Genomic DNA, 15,812 nt, shown 5'->3' on the forward strand with positions numbered 1-15,812 from the left:
ATAATTGTGTAAAACGTATGTCGATCTTTTCATGTGTCAACCATTGCCATGTCAACCATTTGCATGTATTGAAATTTTCTCAATGTTAACCAACGACTGTTGAGCTAGACAGTGTGAGCGATACCGCCCCCTAGTGGATCATTGGCTAATTATCGGGTGAAGAGAGAACTGCAATGTTATCCAATTTCTACTTTGTAATTGGTTTGGGATATCTTGGGGTTCGTGTCCCCCAATATACTGCTGCCAAAGGGTGCCAGTGTTCTTCTTTATTTTTCGATTTTCGGCTACATCTGGAATTTGGGAGCCCCTTTATTCCTGGCTGTGGTTTAGAGGATTGCAAATAGAATTTTTGAACCTGATCCATTAATGCTGGGTACACACCAGAACGATTTGGCTTCAATTCCTACAATTTGATACAATCTCCACCAAGTGTTTATAAATAGGGCATATTTTAGATCCAATTCCGATCCAATGCGCATCCCCGCTGGTCGTTTGGTCGTTTTGCAGATCCTACCCGCTGCAGTCAGGATTTTAAAATGAGGTAGAGATCGTGATCGGATCATATGCAGATTGTGTGCTCCAATAGATCTTGCAACCATCGTACAATCATCTCATGATCTGCTTATGACCATGATTGTTCTGGTGTGTACCCTACATAAGACTCACACAATACATTTCCCACATAACACTGACGTCCGGAGGTTCTCTGTCCGTCAATGAATAGGACACAGCTGCGTTTGAGGACTGATGTTATCTTGTAAAGAACCAAGGATCATAGATGAATGTATTATTTATCTATAGGTCTTCCATGTGCTCTGTGGTCACACCGCCTGTCTGGGAATCTGACCACACTCTGTAACTCTACAAAGACTGTAATCCCTGTATAAATAAGGTTTTGGCGATGAGCGTATAGTTTAGCTACTATTGGGCTGTGTAAAGCCCCATAGACACTAGTTGACTTTTTAAACTATATTGCTAATTTTGGCTCCTTCTGAGCGAAATCTTAAAAAAAAAATTGTCTAGTGTGTATGCAACGAACAACGAGCACTGTGACCATCGTTAACTACGGTTTATATCATCTGTACATGCAGCTATACCTCCCAACTGTCCTGATTTTCACGGGACCGTCCTGTTTTTTTTGGACTCCAAGATAAAAATCAGTTCTGATCTGAATCAGGCTAATTATACCAAACGAGTAAAGTAAAACAGAATCTATCCACATATAACATTCTATGGCAGTGATTTTCAACCTTTTTACCTTGCGGCACACTAAACAAGATTTAAAAATTGCCAAGGCACACCATGAGATCCCCACAGGGCAAAACACATTGGCCCCCACCGGAAAAAAATACCTAATGGCCCCCATATAAAAACAATCACACTGGTCCCCACAGGTAACAAAAATAGAATACCTTGGCCCTTTACATGAAAAGAAGAGGCTGGTAAATAACAGTTGAACTGGTGGTGCCTATAAACTGGTGTGGGCATCTCTAGATCTGGGGGCACACTTGAGAACAGCTCAAGGCACACTAGTTGAAAAACACTGTTCTATGGGGACAAGATGCCAGTGGGTTGGGGTCACCACCCCACCGCTGTCCCAAAGTTTGTGCTACAGTGTAGTGGAGGATGTGGCGCGTCAGGCCGCAGGAGGTAGCACCAGTGATTCGGGTGGCTGGTCTTCTGGAACACTAAACATCCCAGTGGTGTAAGAAAGCGCATCAAGGAACCTACAGGGTATATGTTATAATCTCACAGAATGCTGCTAAAAATATTTGCTCCAGGCCCTAAAGAATGAACCAATCCCAGTATTTCCCCCTTACCCAGCGTTGTTACCTTCATAACTACAATATAAACCATCTAGAGACAGTAATTGGCCTCTCCAAGGGAATGAAGGTGATAATTACGACTGTGAAACAACGGGGAAATCAGCACCTGAGACGGCCCAAAGACATTTAAATGATTCGCTGGTGACTTGCACAGCGATTTGTTATTTCCTGGGCGAGCACCACATGGAACACTCCAGGAGTATTAATCCCATTGCTTCTAGGTGGCAGCTGAACCGTGTTACAGATTATACAGTTACCTGAGCGTTTCCAGGGATTAGATGTGCGACACGCATGCTTTGTACGGAGATCACCAGAGGACACGTATATAAATCAGAATAAACAGACCAGCTATTATTGGGAAGATATAGTCCTAGACATCCAAACACAGCTCTCAGCCTAAGCTGCCTAATCTCCCACCAGCGGAACAATCTCATTGTCCGCTCTCTGTAAGAAAGCGGATTCTTTCTATACATAAAGGGCATTAGCTGGGAGGGGTGGTGCCCTCCCCCTTCCACGTGCAGTGGGCCAGTGCCCTCCCCCTTCCACGTGCAGTGAGCCGGTGCCCTCCCCCTTCCACGTGCAGTGGGCCGGTGCCCTCCCCCTTCCACATGCAGTCGGCCGGTGCTCTCCTCCTTCCACGTGCAGTGGACCGATGCTCTTCCCTTCCACATGCAGTGGGCCGGTGCTCTTCCACGTGCAGTGGGCCAGTGCCCTCCCCCTTCCACGTGCAGTGGGTCCGGTGCCCTCCTTCCTTCCACATGCAGTGGGCCGGTGCTCTCCCCCTTCCACGTGCAGTGGGCCGGTGCCCTCCCCCTTCCACGTGCAGAGGGCCGGTGCCCTCCCCTTCCACGTGCAGTTGGCCGGTGCCCTCCCCCTTCCACGTGCAGTGGGCTGGTGCCCTCCCCCTTCCACATGCAGTGGGCCGGTGCCCTCCCCCTTCCATGTGCAGTGGGCTGGTGCCCTCCCCCTTCCACGTGCGGTGGGCCGGTGCCCTCCCCTTTCACGTGCAGTGGGCTGGTGCCCTCCCCCTTCCACGTGCAGTGGGCCGGTGCCTTCCCCTTCCACGTGCAGTGGGTCGGTGCCCTCCCCCTTCCACGTACAGTGGGCCGGTGCTCTCCCCCTTACACATGCAGTTGGCCGGTGCCCTCCCCCTTCCACATGCAGTGGGCCGGTGCCCTCCCCCTTCCATGTGCAGTGGGTCGGTGCCCTCCCCCTTACACATGCAGTTGGCCGGTGCCCTTCCACGTGCAGTGGGCCGTTGCCCTCCCCCTTTCACGTGCAGTGGGCTGGTGCCCTCCCCCTTCCACGTGCAGTGGGCTGGTGCCCTCCCCCTTCCATGTGCAGTGGGCCGGTGCCATCCCCCTTTCACGTGCAGTGGGCCGGTGCCTTCACCCTTCCACGTGCAGTGGGCTGGTCCCCTCCCCCTTCCACGTGCAGTGGGCTGGTGCCCTCCCCCTTCCATGTGCAGTGGGCTGGTGCCCTCCATCAATGGTTTACTAGTCATTAATCTGAGGGCTAATCAGAGCCTGGGGGTGGAGCTTTGTGGGAGTGTTGGGGTGGAGCTAGGCTCTCTGTCCTGGCACCTTGAAAAAACAGACAAACAATAGATGTGTATCTTCGATGGTGGGGAACCATCTGGTCCTCCCCCATCAATGCAAAACCTATTCGACATCGGCCATAGACCGTCGATTATTTTGATAGGGAGGACAGAAACCTCCTGCTCCACGGGAGGTTTCTGTCTTCCCTGAGCTCGCCTTAGGTCATCCCACTTGGGATGTATCTCATGGATGCCTTCAACACAGGTTAGTACTTTCACCTCCCTGAAGTTACTTTTTACACAGTATTACTGTATATTTATGCTACCAGAATGCAACATTATTATCATTATACATTCTTGCATTTCCACTGCCGCCATCTTTTTCTGATGTCTGACCAAAAAGTGAGATTAGAAATGAGAGAGGAAGTTATAGAACTCGGTTTAGAGGGAGTGGGCTGCGTTCACTGTAATGGTTGCTGCTCAGTGTTGCTGTGGCTGCAAGTATACAGTTAGGAAAACCTTATTTCCCAGCTATATGATACAATATGCAGAGTAATTCTCTGTAATTCTGCAGCAACAACTTGAATCAGTTCATGTCACATAGTATATTACCACCTATATTGCTGTCCCTTATTGTACAAGCCATTTTTGCATATGTTAATGGGGTACTTGTGTACATTGCAGACCATAAGGCATGCGATGGTATGACGTGAAGCCTTTTCATTCCCCACTATCCACATCGGCGCGGAGTTGATTTTATATAGTGTGGCGAGCGCAGCGAGCCACCGAGCCCGAAGCGTGGTGAGCGCAGCGAACCCCGTGAGGGGCCGTGCATTACTTTACAGGTATTACGCGTCCCCTCGCGGAGCACGCTGCGCTCGCCACGCTTCGGGCTCGGTGGCTCGCTGCGCTCACCACACTGTATAAAATCAACTCCACGCCGACGTGGATAGTGAGGGTATGAAAAGGCTTCACGTTCATAGTGGGGATGCATTTAACATTGTAAGCCCCCATTAGGGTGCTTATACAATTTAACATCGTATAGGGGGCTTATACAATTTTAAATCACATCGCAGTGCATCGGGTGTATGCCATGCGATGCGATTAAAAGTTGTGCGACCAAATATCGTGGGCGTCGTGCTAGTACACAAGTACCGTTAATAGTTCTTTTCACATTTTTCAGTTACTCACTTTCCACTGCCATATTTATGGGAAAGTCACTGACTTAGAGCAATAAATTGCCACATCAATTTATTGAAGGTCAGAATACATTAACCCTATGAGTGCCAAGTGACGTTGTCAAAGTAGGTGTGAAAATTGCCAAATAAACCTTTGACCGGTAATGTTACCTTATAGGAAATATCATCTTTTTTTACACCTTTTTTTAAATTGATATAACAAATGTGAGCGACGCTGGCATTTCTAGAGGATATCATTCACAAAGACGTTGGCACTCAACGGATCCAGAGCTGCCCTGGCTTTATATCTACACCACTAGAAGGTAATGTTCTCTAATTTAGTGACATATTTATTTCATTCATATGAGTATTTGTGATGAGTTGTCTTGCATTGGCCTCATGATCACAAGAGATGAGAACACTTCTTCTGTCATGAATCCATTTATAGAGGAATCGTGCTCACTTTTATATCTTCTGTATACAACTCCTTCTGAGCTATATTTATTATCATTATACGGATCCATCCACGTCTGGGGCTAAATTGGATTGTTCTGTGTGTTGCTAGCATAAGCCTGAAGGGTAACAGCTGACAGATACAAGATGATAGAGTGACATTAATCACAAGATTAGCAGACCAGGGCAATTCACAACAGATAGACCAAGAAGACGCTTCAGTGAATGATGTTCCTCTGAACAAATGAAATCCTGCTGTCTTCTGACGCAGCTCTGATGCTGGGGGGGGGGGGGGGGGGCACAGGTACCTTATTATCTGCTTCAGCAGACCAGCCAAATGTTTGCAAAGAGAATGTGTAATCAACAACTCTATATCAATTGGAAAAAAATAGCGTAAAAATATAAAATTGACTATCGTGATTGGATATATTTAATAAATGCATCACAACAGAGAAGGAGCCTTTTTAAAATCATAATCTACATTTTGTTCTTCTCGTCGTGCAGCTAAATTTGCGATGTTCTGTTATTGCATGTCTAGTCAGCTAACAAGTTGGTAAGTGCTTGGTGGCTGTGATTGGTTCCAAACCAGAATATGTTTTTATGAACATCACAGGATAAAGGTGATAGAAGATAAACAGCAGTCAATATAATAAGATATCAATCCTGGCCTGAGTACTGTACAGTAATGCTCCAATAACACAGTGGCAAGGAGTGGCATAGTAACAGTCCCCACAGACCTTGGAGGAGATGGGTGGCTTCTGGATACTGGGGGAGGAACATTTTCAATAGTGTGTGGTGGTGGTGGTGTGTGTGGTGCGAGTGAATTGGGGCACCAGAAACTTTTTTGGCAGAAGGTAAATTTTTTTTAGTTATGCCACTGGTGGCAGGCTTGGACACATACAGACCCTTTTACAGAGACAAGTAAACAACATGCACCTGCAGTCTAATCACCCTCACCGAAGTCTAGTGACATAGAGATGCTATTGTGGATAATGAGTCATGCACAATAACAAAGGCATGTGATATTGTGGTAGATGAGTGATGCACAATAACACTCAATTAAGAAACATCTTGTAGTATTTAACCATTTAAGTACATGTCTACAAAAGGTGCCCAGGGAAAAATGCATTCGTTTAAATATAGCATTTATTCCATGTTTTTATAAACAAACTTTTTATGTTATTTTTTCTTTTCTTAATCTAGTCCTGGAAGCCCAAGTCTGAGCAGGGATGTGGTAGGAGGCTCCTGCACACCCCGCCTGGCAGATGATTGACCTGGCGAGCTGTGACTAATCTTACCACTGCCGGGGGACTGGGTGTTGCTCAGCTGTCCCCAGTGACTTTTTTTTTTTAATTGCCCCAAAAGATGTTTTCACCCGCTGCAATGAGTACAGTAGAGATGACAATTGTAATTTCAGAAGGGTGACTTTAAATGATCAGTATAATGGTTGTGATTCTGCTTTCACCGTCTCCTGAGGGATTCCGCGCAATCTGATTCATTCAATGTTCTCATATTGGTAGCAATAAATGTGCATCTTATTAACAGTTATTTATAGAGCACATGTTTTATATGGTTCGTCTTTATAGGCCAAATGTAAGCCTTAAACAAGTGATAAAGTGAAGCGTGATAAAGGGGGAAATTCAATTTTGCTGATCTGCGTCAAAATGGTGAAATATGCGTCAGTTTCGCAGAGAATAAATGGAATTTGCAATCCATCTTTTCAATGCTTTTCATTTTTTGCCGATTTGTGTAAACAATCCGAACGGGATAATTCAAAGATTAAGCGGCAGATTCGGCTTTTCAAAGATTCGGATCTGTAGACTTGAATCCAGGACATTTCTTTGGCTAAAACAGCTGGGATTGAACATTAACATCCGAAAATCCAAAATAACAGGAAACAATCAATACCCTCAATTGAATGGTAAAGGACCAGCCAATCAGCTTTCATGTTACACAAATGAAACATCGGTCGTGTGTGCGTGCATGCGGAAGACCGGTTGAACCATAACAACCCCAACTGTGGTCTAGACCAGTGGTTCTCAACCTCTGTCCTCAAGAACAGTTCACGTGTTCAAGGTCATCCAGCAGGTGCACTCATTACTAACTGACACATTATAAAAGATCCACAGGTGGGGCTAATTACCTCACCTGTGATTCTGTGCGGAGACCTGGAAAACGTGCGCTGTGTCCTGAGGACCGAGGTTGAGAACCACTGGTGTAGACCATATACTCTCTCTCCCTCCCCCCCTCTCTCTCTCTCCCCCCCCTCTCTCCCCCCCCCCCCCCCTCTCTCTCTCTCCCCCTCTCTCTCTCTCCCTCTCTCTCTCTCTATATATACGATGGGGTAAATTATACTAAAGCTTCTAAAAGGTGTGAAAGTGCTGTTGCCCATAGCAACCAATAGATTCTGTCAATCATTTTCTAGGATGCTATGTAGAAATGATAGACAGAATCCGACTGGTTGCTATGAGTTATATCACCTCTTCATTTATAGGAGCTTTAGGAAACTTACCATGTAGGTGGTGTGCTAAGATGGGAGTGTTATGTCACTATGGGCAACCAATCAGAATCTACTTATTCATTTAGTCCAGGAACAGAGCATATTGTCCCTGAAGGAGAGGGACAGGTAGGCAACCCTGATCTAGCACCTTCTAGAGCAGGGGTGGCCAAACCTGTCCTCAAGATCTACCAACGGTGCATGTTTTCCAGGCAACCTGTGGATCCATAGTTGGAATGAATGCAGCAGGTTTTAAAATGTGACAGTTAGTAATGACTACAGCTGTGCACCAGCTAGGTGGTCTGGGAAATGTGACAGTTAGTAATGACTACAGCTGTGCACCAGCTAGGTGGTCTGGGAAATGTGACAGTTAGTAATGACTACAGCTGTGCACCAGCTAGGTGGTCTGGGAAATGTGACAGTTAGTAATGACTACAGCTGTGCACCAGCTAGGTGGTCTGGGAAATGTGACAGTTAGTAATGACTACAGCTGTGCACCAGCTAGGTGGTCTGGGAAATGTGACAGTTAGTAATGACTACAGCTGTGCACCAGCTAGGTGGTCTGGGAAATGTGACAGTTAGTAATGACTACAGCTGTGCACCAGCTAGGTGGTCTGGGAAATGTGACAGTTAGTAATGACTACAGCTGTGCACCAGCTAGGTGGTCTGGGAAATGTGACAGTTAGTAATGACTACAGCTGTGCACCAGCTAGGTGATCTGGGGAATGTGACAGTTAGTAATGACTACACCTGTGCACCAGCTAGGTGGTCTGGGAAATGTGACAGTTAGTAATGACTACAGCTGTGCACCAGCTAGGTGGTCTGGGAAATGTGACAGTTAGTAATGACTACAGCTGTGCACCAGCTAGGTGGTCTGGGAAATGTGACAGTTAGTAATGACTACAGCTGTGCATCAGCTAGGTGATCTGGGGAATGTGACAGTTAGTAATGACTACAGCTGTGCACCAGCTAGGTGGTCTGGGAAATGTGACAGTTAGTAATGACTACAGCTGTGCACCAGCTAGGTGGTCTGGGAAATGTGACAGTTAGTAATGACTACAGCTGTGCACCAGCTAGGTGGTCTGGGAAATGTGACAGTTAGTAATGACTACAGCTGTGCACCAGCTAGGTGGTCTGGGAAATGTGACAGTTAGTAATGACTACAGCTGTGCACCAGCTAGGTGGTCTGGGAAATGTGACAGTTAGTAATGACTACAGCTGTGCACCAGCTAGGTGGTCTGGGAAATGTGACAGTTAGTAATGACTACAGCTGTGCACCAGCTAGGTGATCTGGGGAATGTGACAGTTAGTAATGACTACAGCTGTGCACCAGCTAGGTGGTCTGGGAAATGTGACAGTTAGTAATGACTACAGCTGTGCACCAGCTAGGTGGTCTGGGAAATGTGACAGTTAGTAATGACTACAGCTGTGCACCAGCTAGGTGGTCTGGGAAATGTGACAGTTAGTAATGACTACAGCTGTGCATCAGCTAGGTGATCTGGGGAATGTGACAGTTAGTAATGACTACAGCTGTGCACCAGCTAGGTCGTCTGGGAAATGTGACAGTTAGTAATGACTACACCTGTGTACCAGCTAGGTAACCTGGAAAACATGGACCGTTGGTAGATCTCGAGGACCGGTTTGGCCACCCCTGTTCTAGAAGATCTGATCTCATGTGAACTAGAATTCCCATCTTAGTAAATGTCCCTTATGGAAAGCCCTGTGGAGAATAGTACATAGGAGAGGTATACAGCTCTATCCACCGTCCATACGGACGATTCTGACCACAGCACGGACATGGGGGGGATCGGTGGTGACGTAGCGGCGTGCGATTCTGTGCAATCGCCGCCCGCAGAAAGGGTTACTATGTGCAGCTGATGCACCCAGGCATAAAGCAGATGTTTTACAAATCTATATCTCCGCCAGCCGCACCAGAATAACCACAGATTACTGTCAGCTTCCCAAAGGTCGCTGTGGCTTTCCTGCCTCCTGAAGTGTCCCTGAGAAATGAAGGAGTGTGATAAGGGAAGGCACCAGCCACCAATCACCAGCTGTATACCGCAAGCCTGCTCCAGGCAGTGTGGATACAGCTGACTGTGTGGGGGAGGAGGAGGGGAAAACTGCAGTATGCAATGGGGGAGGGGAAGGAGTATTATCCGTTCTCACCGGAAACCCCGTGGCTCTGCCTTTGATACATTCCCTAACTGACAGCACATTAACATTCAGCAATTGTGCCCTTCGCCCTGCCGGAAAGAAGGAGAGGTATGATTGAGACTTATCCCAGGGGTATAATGGGGTGTTGCATTTTGAACATTTGTCATCCACAAGGGCTTCCATAGAACAAGACAAGGGTCCATCCTGTCATTCTGGGGTGGGATAAATGACATTTCCAGGCTGCACCGCATGTAAAGTACTAGACTATACTATTGTAGACTGTATGGGTTGGGCTAGACTATAAGTGACTGGTGTCTGCCGGGTAATGTCTCACAGGTGGCATGCACAAGGCTAGGCCGTCACCCGGTGTCATGTTGCGTGGCTGTTGGCATTTAATCCTTGCGTTAGTGTGCGTCTCTGCTGCATGCTAACAAAGTAAGGTGGTGTTGCTTGTATGTTGGCTGGCTGGGGGGCACTGAACACGGGGTTGGGTGACGGTGCAACATGGCGGTGATATCGGTGAAGGCCATATCCAAAGCAGTAGTCCCGGTGGCTATCTGCAGGTTGGGTGTTGGTTGACGTTAATCGGGTTGAATGTCACCAAGAGATTAAGACGTTTCATGGAGAGAATGCTGCTGCTTCCTGTACGCCCAAGGTGCGGCCAAACCAGAGGTGCCAGGAGACCGGACAGATAAGTATAGCTCTGTAAATAAAGAGTGGGGCGAGTGCCGACGTGTGACTTTGGCAAAGCTGGGAAAGTGTCAGTGTTTTACATCTTCAAGAAAAGTCGAGAAGGGAACACAAAGAGTTAGGGCTGAAACAACTAATACCACTTTTACACCGAGGCAAAAACCTAGGAAAAATCCCGGATCAGACCCGGATTGGATCCGTGTTCCAAATACCGGGTCGGATTCGAGATTTTGGTGTAAAAGGGGTACTCATTTTGCTACATAAAAAAAAAAAAACAGGTAAGCGGATGTATTAAGCCTGGAGAAGCGATAAAGTGGAAGGTGATAAAGCAGCAGCAAACAGACCCTAACTGTCATTTTACAACCCCAGTCTGTAACATGACAGTTGAGAGATGATTGCCTGGTGCGTTTTCACCGTCCACTTTAATACTTTTAAATACTTTTAGTACATCTGCACCTAAGAAACCATGGTTGTTGGTTGCTAAATTTAAAATAGCCAGTTTGTGGGTGGAGCTGACCTTTGGCCTATCGATTCTCCAGGAACTAGTGATACAAGAAGCATGGTGGTGCAGTGGTGAGCATGGGGCCTCTCAGCACTTGGGTTAGTTTCAGGCAAGGGCCTTATCTATGCAGAGTTTGTATGTTCTCCACATGGGTTTCCATTGGGAATTCCCGTCTCGTCTAACATTCCAGAACATACTGCTAGATTAATTTGCTTTCAGGCATATTTTTATCTTTCAGCAGGCAACCTTGGCTCCTGCCTAGTGCCCAAAGGGAATGGGCTACCCCAGGGCTGGGCAATTGCGGCCCTCCAGATGTTGAGGAACTACACATCCCAGCATGCCTTGCATCAGTTTCAGCATGGCCACATAGCAAAACTAATGCAAAGCATCCTGGGATGTGTAGTTCCTCAACATCTGGAGGGCCGCAATTGCCCAGCCCTGGGCTACCCTAACTATCTTTATTTTACTCCCTCCCTCTCTCTCCCTCCCTCTCTCTCTCTATCTATATATAACGGGGGCAGGGAGGCCAAACCAGTATAATGTTAGAGCGTGTGGTGCCTGAGTATCTGAGAACTATTTGTGTGATACAGAATTTAGACTGTGAGCCTCTCTGGGGAAAGGCCCGATGAGAATGATTGAAGCGCACTATAAAACAGCCGCATTATATAAATCTAGGATAATAATAACATGATACGCTGCGTTCCGCTGCGATCTAGGTGAGTGATGAGCAGGCTCCAGCAGTCAGGATAATGCCCCATCGTGCTTAGGAACTCAGAAATACATATTATGTTCTGCAGTACCTTGGTGGCGACTCAGTGACGAGCGGCTGCAATATTATCCCCAAAGCAAAACCATTAAGTAAAGATTCCGTAATGTATTTTTATTCTTGAGGAAAGGTTAACCAGGCTAGTGTGGAAACTCCAAGTGAATAGATGCTAATAGCCAAGAATCCAGGACAATGCTGCCTGAGTTGACCGGAGGCCTCTAACAGATTCCATTCTGCAACGTCATGAGATAAACTGTACATTATTTCCGTCTTGTCTCTGAGGTAACAGTTGATTCACCCTGACATGTAAGGAGGCTACGCGGACAGGCCCAGGCCGGTAAAGTCACCAGCTGGCACTTACACTCTTTTCTGACAAATGTAAACTTTGCAAAAATTCCCGGGACGTCTGCGCAGCTGTACAATAGCTTAATTCGATGTTTTACTTATTGTTTTCTCAGCTACAGTATATAAGACCAGAGCTCTGCTTCCTGCAGGCAATGTAACATACGTACTGCGCTATATAGCACAATTGTTTCAGCATGGAGAGCACCTTTCGCGTTCCCCGCGCATGTCATGGGGGTGTTATCCACGGGATGGACACATACAACCTGAGCTACAAGCGACATTGTTGTAGAGTTCATTAAACTTTACTGAAGCTTCTAAAAATGTAAAGTAGTGGTGTTGCCTGTAGCAACCAGATTCTGTAATATCCCTATTGCATCTTAGGGGGCATACACACGTAGAGATGGGTGCTAAGCAATTTTGCTAAGCTCTTTAGGGTAGGCGATTTCCTGGTGTCCAGATCTCCCATGGGGAGCACATACACATGCAGAGTCCAGGTAGTGGTTCAGAATGAGAGACTTCAATCACTATCGCTCATTCTGTACACACAGAGAGATTTGCAGTCACCTGCTAAGCAATTTGACTAGATTTTGACTGCATACACTGATTTAGCAGGAGCATATAGACGGAGAGATCTGTGCTTACTTTCTAAACAATCTAGTCAGATTGCTTAGAAAATAGCACAATATCGCTCTGTGTGTATGCCCCTTTAGAATATGATAGACAGAATCTGCCCCTTGTCTCCTGTTTTTTTTTCCACAGTCAAGAGAATGTGACGAGATCAGAGCCAGATCATCCATTAGTCAACCTAGAATTCAACTTAGGGCTCAGTGGGGAAGGAAGAACATGGTGTGTGTTTGGGGGGGAATTACTATCTTCTAAGTGGTGACACCTTCACAGTAACAGGAGCCAAGTGCTGCAGTGTGGTATTATCCTGCAGCACCTGGCTCCTGTCACTGAGAAGACCGGAGGTCATGGAGTGTGGTAGTCGGGGACTCCCCCTGCGAAGCCTCTAGTGATGGCATCAGGGATTCCGTGCGGCCATGCCCCCCTGCCAGAGAAGACACTCCCCCTCTTTTCAGATTTGCTCTCTTGACCATTCCGGTTGTCATGGACCCAGTGCCATCATCTATATGGCTGTGTCAGGTATGTGCGTACACAGCTGGTATAATGTGACAATGTGCACATGGGAGCTCACGTATATAGGACTTTACATGATTAAGGATTACATTAATTTAAGAAGGATCACAAATACAATGCAATCTGTCCGGATTATTACTGCCTAGGATCACATTGTAATATGCAATCCTATTGGCGGGGTGTATGTCCCTACACACGTAGGGGCAGGGGCTCTGAAAGGTACTGGGGGGTCTGCGCATGTGCTGTCAGCACTGACCCCGCTGCCCTACCGGCTACAATGGGCTGCCGCCATCTCAGAATAACGATAGCCCTGGACCCTAATGCATTGCATCCCCCATGGATCCTACGGGGGACATGGCTGCTGGGCGGGCAGATGGGATCTCAGCAGGGATACTGAACATTGGCGGATAACCGTTTTCGGGGAATTAGACATAAATATTATAAGATAAATGCCCCGCTAAGAGGGAAATGTTTTAAACATTTTTAACACTGGTGATGTTGCTCATAGCAACAAGTCAGGTTCTAGCTAACGTTATTAGGTAAGGTCTATAAAATGAGAGGTAGAAGCTGATTGGCTGATGTGGGCAATGTTCCCACCAGGGACTGTGTGCATCCTCCTCCTCTCTGGCCCCCCCTCTCTGCCAGCCGCAGCACTGCGCCGCCCAGCGCCATAGACTCTGTTGTGGATGCACAGACCTACGGGATAATGGACCGGCAGACATTTCTCTGGGATTCTGGCAGCGCTGCTGCCTTCATCGCACACTCGGGAGGATAAGCATTAAAAACTAGGTGCAGTGTGGGCCCCCTGGGACTCAGGGGCCCGTGTGCACGGCACACATTGCACCCATTAGAAATGCGCCACTAGTTCCCAATATGATTGGAATTACACTGGCCTTCTTACAGTTATGGCTTATGGGCTAGATTCCTTATATACATACTGTCAATGAGATATTAGCAGTGAATATGACCATATGAAACTAAGAAGGCTTTGCTTGTGTCAACCCTTTTACTGTGCCAACATAGATATGGCCGAACCTAATATATCACACCCAGATGAACTGTGGCTCTCCGGATGTTGTAAAACTACAAGCCCCAGCATGCTCTGCCAGTTGAAAGCAGGCAGAGTATGTTGGGACTTGTAGTTGTACAACACCCAGAGAGCCACAGTTCATCCAGGCCTGTTCTAGAATCTCCATATTGCTGATACGTAGAATATTCCAGGGAATGATCTAATGTTCCGGTTAATTGTGATACTGAAACACAAGTAATGCAGGGTTTCCCACCCTCCTGCAGAGCCGTCCATCTCCCCCCTAAACCAACCTCCGCGTATTGCGTCATTTTAGCCCTGCCCCCCACAGCGCAATGCCTGAAATACCGGCATTGCACGTTAGGGGAGTGGTGTGTGGCTAAAATGACGCAATCACTCTCACCACGCCTCCAAACAAGTTAGCTCTCCCGTTGCACTACCCCCGTCACTCCCGGCGATGGCCCTGTCCCCCTGCCTCACTGAGCTGGCTGCTCTCTCCCGGAGTAGGAAGTAATGCAGAGCCGGCCTTAGGCATAGGCCAACTAGGCAATTGCCTAGGGCATTTGGAATGCCTAGGGGCATCAGCAGCTTCTGCTGATTAAAATGATATGCAGCATGCCTATATTCTGTGTGTGAGTGAGGCTGTATCTGCATATGAAATAGTGTATTCATGGAAATCACTGTAACATAGCATTCCGTATGCAGGTCCAACCACAGTGGCACACAGAATATAGGCATGCTGCATATCATTTTAATCATTGGAAGCTCCTTGTGTGTGCTGGTCATAACAATGCAAATAAGATGAATTTTCAGCAAAAAAGGCACCCAACGTTAGCAGAACTGGCCAGGAGCTGCATGGCCTATTGAGGCAAGATGTATGAGGAAACATCTGTATCCAAGCAGAGGCAGAGGTCACAGTGTTAGCGGCTGTGCGAGTGCTGTCTGTGGGTGGGTTGGTTGTGCAATAGTGTGTCATGTATAAACACATTATTAATGTGCGACATATGTGTAACAGGCATTATGTGTGTCATGTGTATAAGGGCATTAATAATGTGCAACATATGTGTAAGGGGCATTATGTGTGTCATTATGTGTATGAAGGGCATTAATAAAGGTTGGCATAATGTGTAAGGGGCATTATGGTTATAAGGACATTAACAATGTGTGTCATGTGTAAGGGGCATTACTGTGTGGTATTATCAGGGGTGCCGAGAGAAAGGGGTAGGGGGTACAAATTACCCAGGCCAAAGTCTGATGGAAGGGCCCAGTGGGGGCCCCGGGCCCCCTCCCCTTAAGTGACAGCAGCAGCTGCAGCAGCTCTTCTCCTCTGCCCAGCACACACTGCTTTGTGCTTGGTTGCAGTGTGGCCATGGAGGTGCTTAAAATACAATATTTTCTCAGGATTTTTTCTAAGGGTATAATGTGAAGAGTAATGTACATAAGGTAAAGTGGTACTACTGTGTGATGTAACGTGAATAAGGGACACCATCACATGATATAATGTGAATAAAGTTGCACTACTGTGTGGCATAATTTGAATTGGGGGTACTATTGTGTGGCCATGCCCCTTCCCAGCAAGAACACACCCCTGTTTGGGCTGTGCGCCAAATGTGTGCACTGTTTCTATTTAAAATATTGTGGGTAGGGGCACCTAAATTATGACTGCTATGATCAGGGTTGATGGTGCTGGGAAAGGGGAG

General features: G+C 47.0%; 1 protein-coding gene across 1 annotated transcript in view; it reads left to right on the plus strand.

Moving 5' to 3' along the window:
- Nucleotides 1-9,627: 9,627 nt before the first annotated feature.
- The window catches only part of CCDC71 (coiled-coil domain containing 71), a 31,576-nt gene continuing 25,391 nt past the window's right edge, over nucleotides 9,628-15,812 (plus strand). The window contains exon 1 of the mRNA XM_083155554.1: nucleotides 9,628-9,753. The gene's annotated coding sequence lies outside the window, so the exon portion shown is untranslated. The remainder of the gene's footprint in view (nucleotides 9,754-15,812) is intronic.

This window comes from Crinia signifera, chromosome 8 (assembly GCF_055691185.1).
Source record: "Crinia signifera chromosome 8, ASM5569118v1, whole genome shotgun sequence".
Taxonomy (NCBI): Eukaryota; Metazoa; Chordata; class Amphibia; order Anura; family Myobatrachidae; genus Crinia; species Crinia signifera.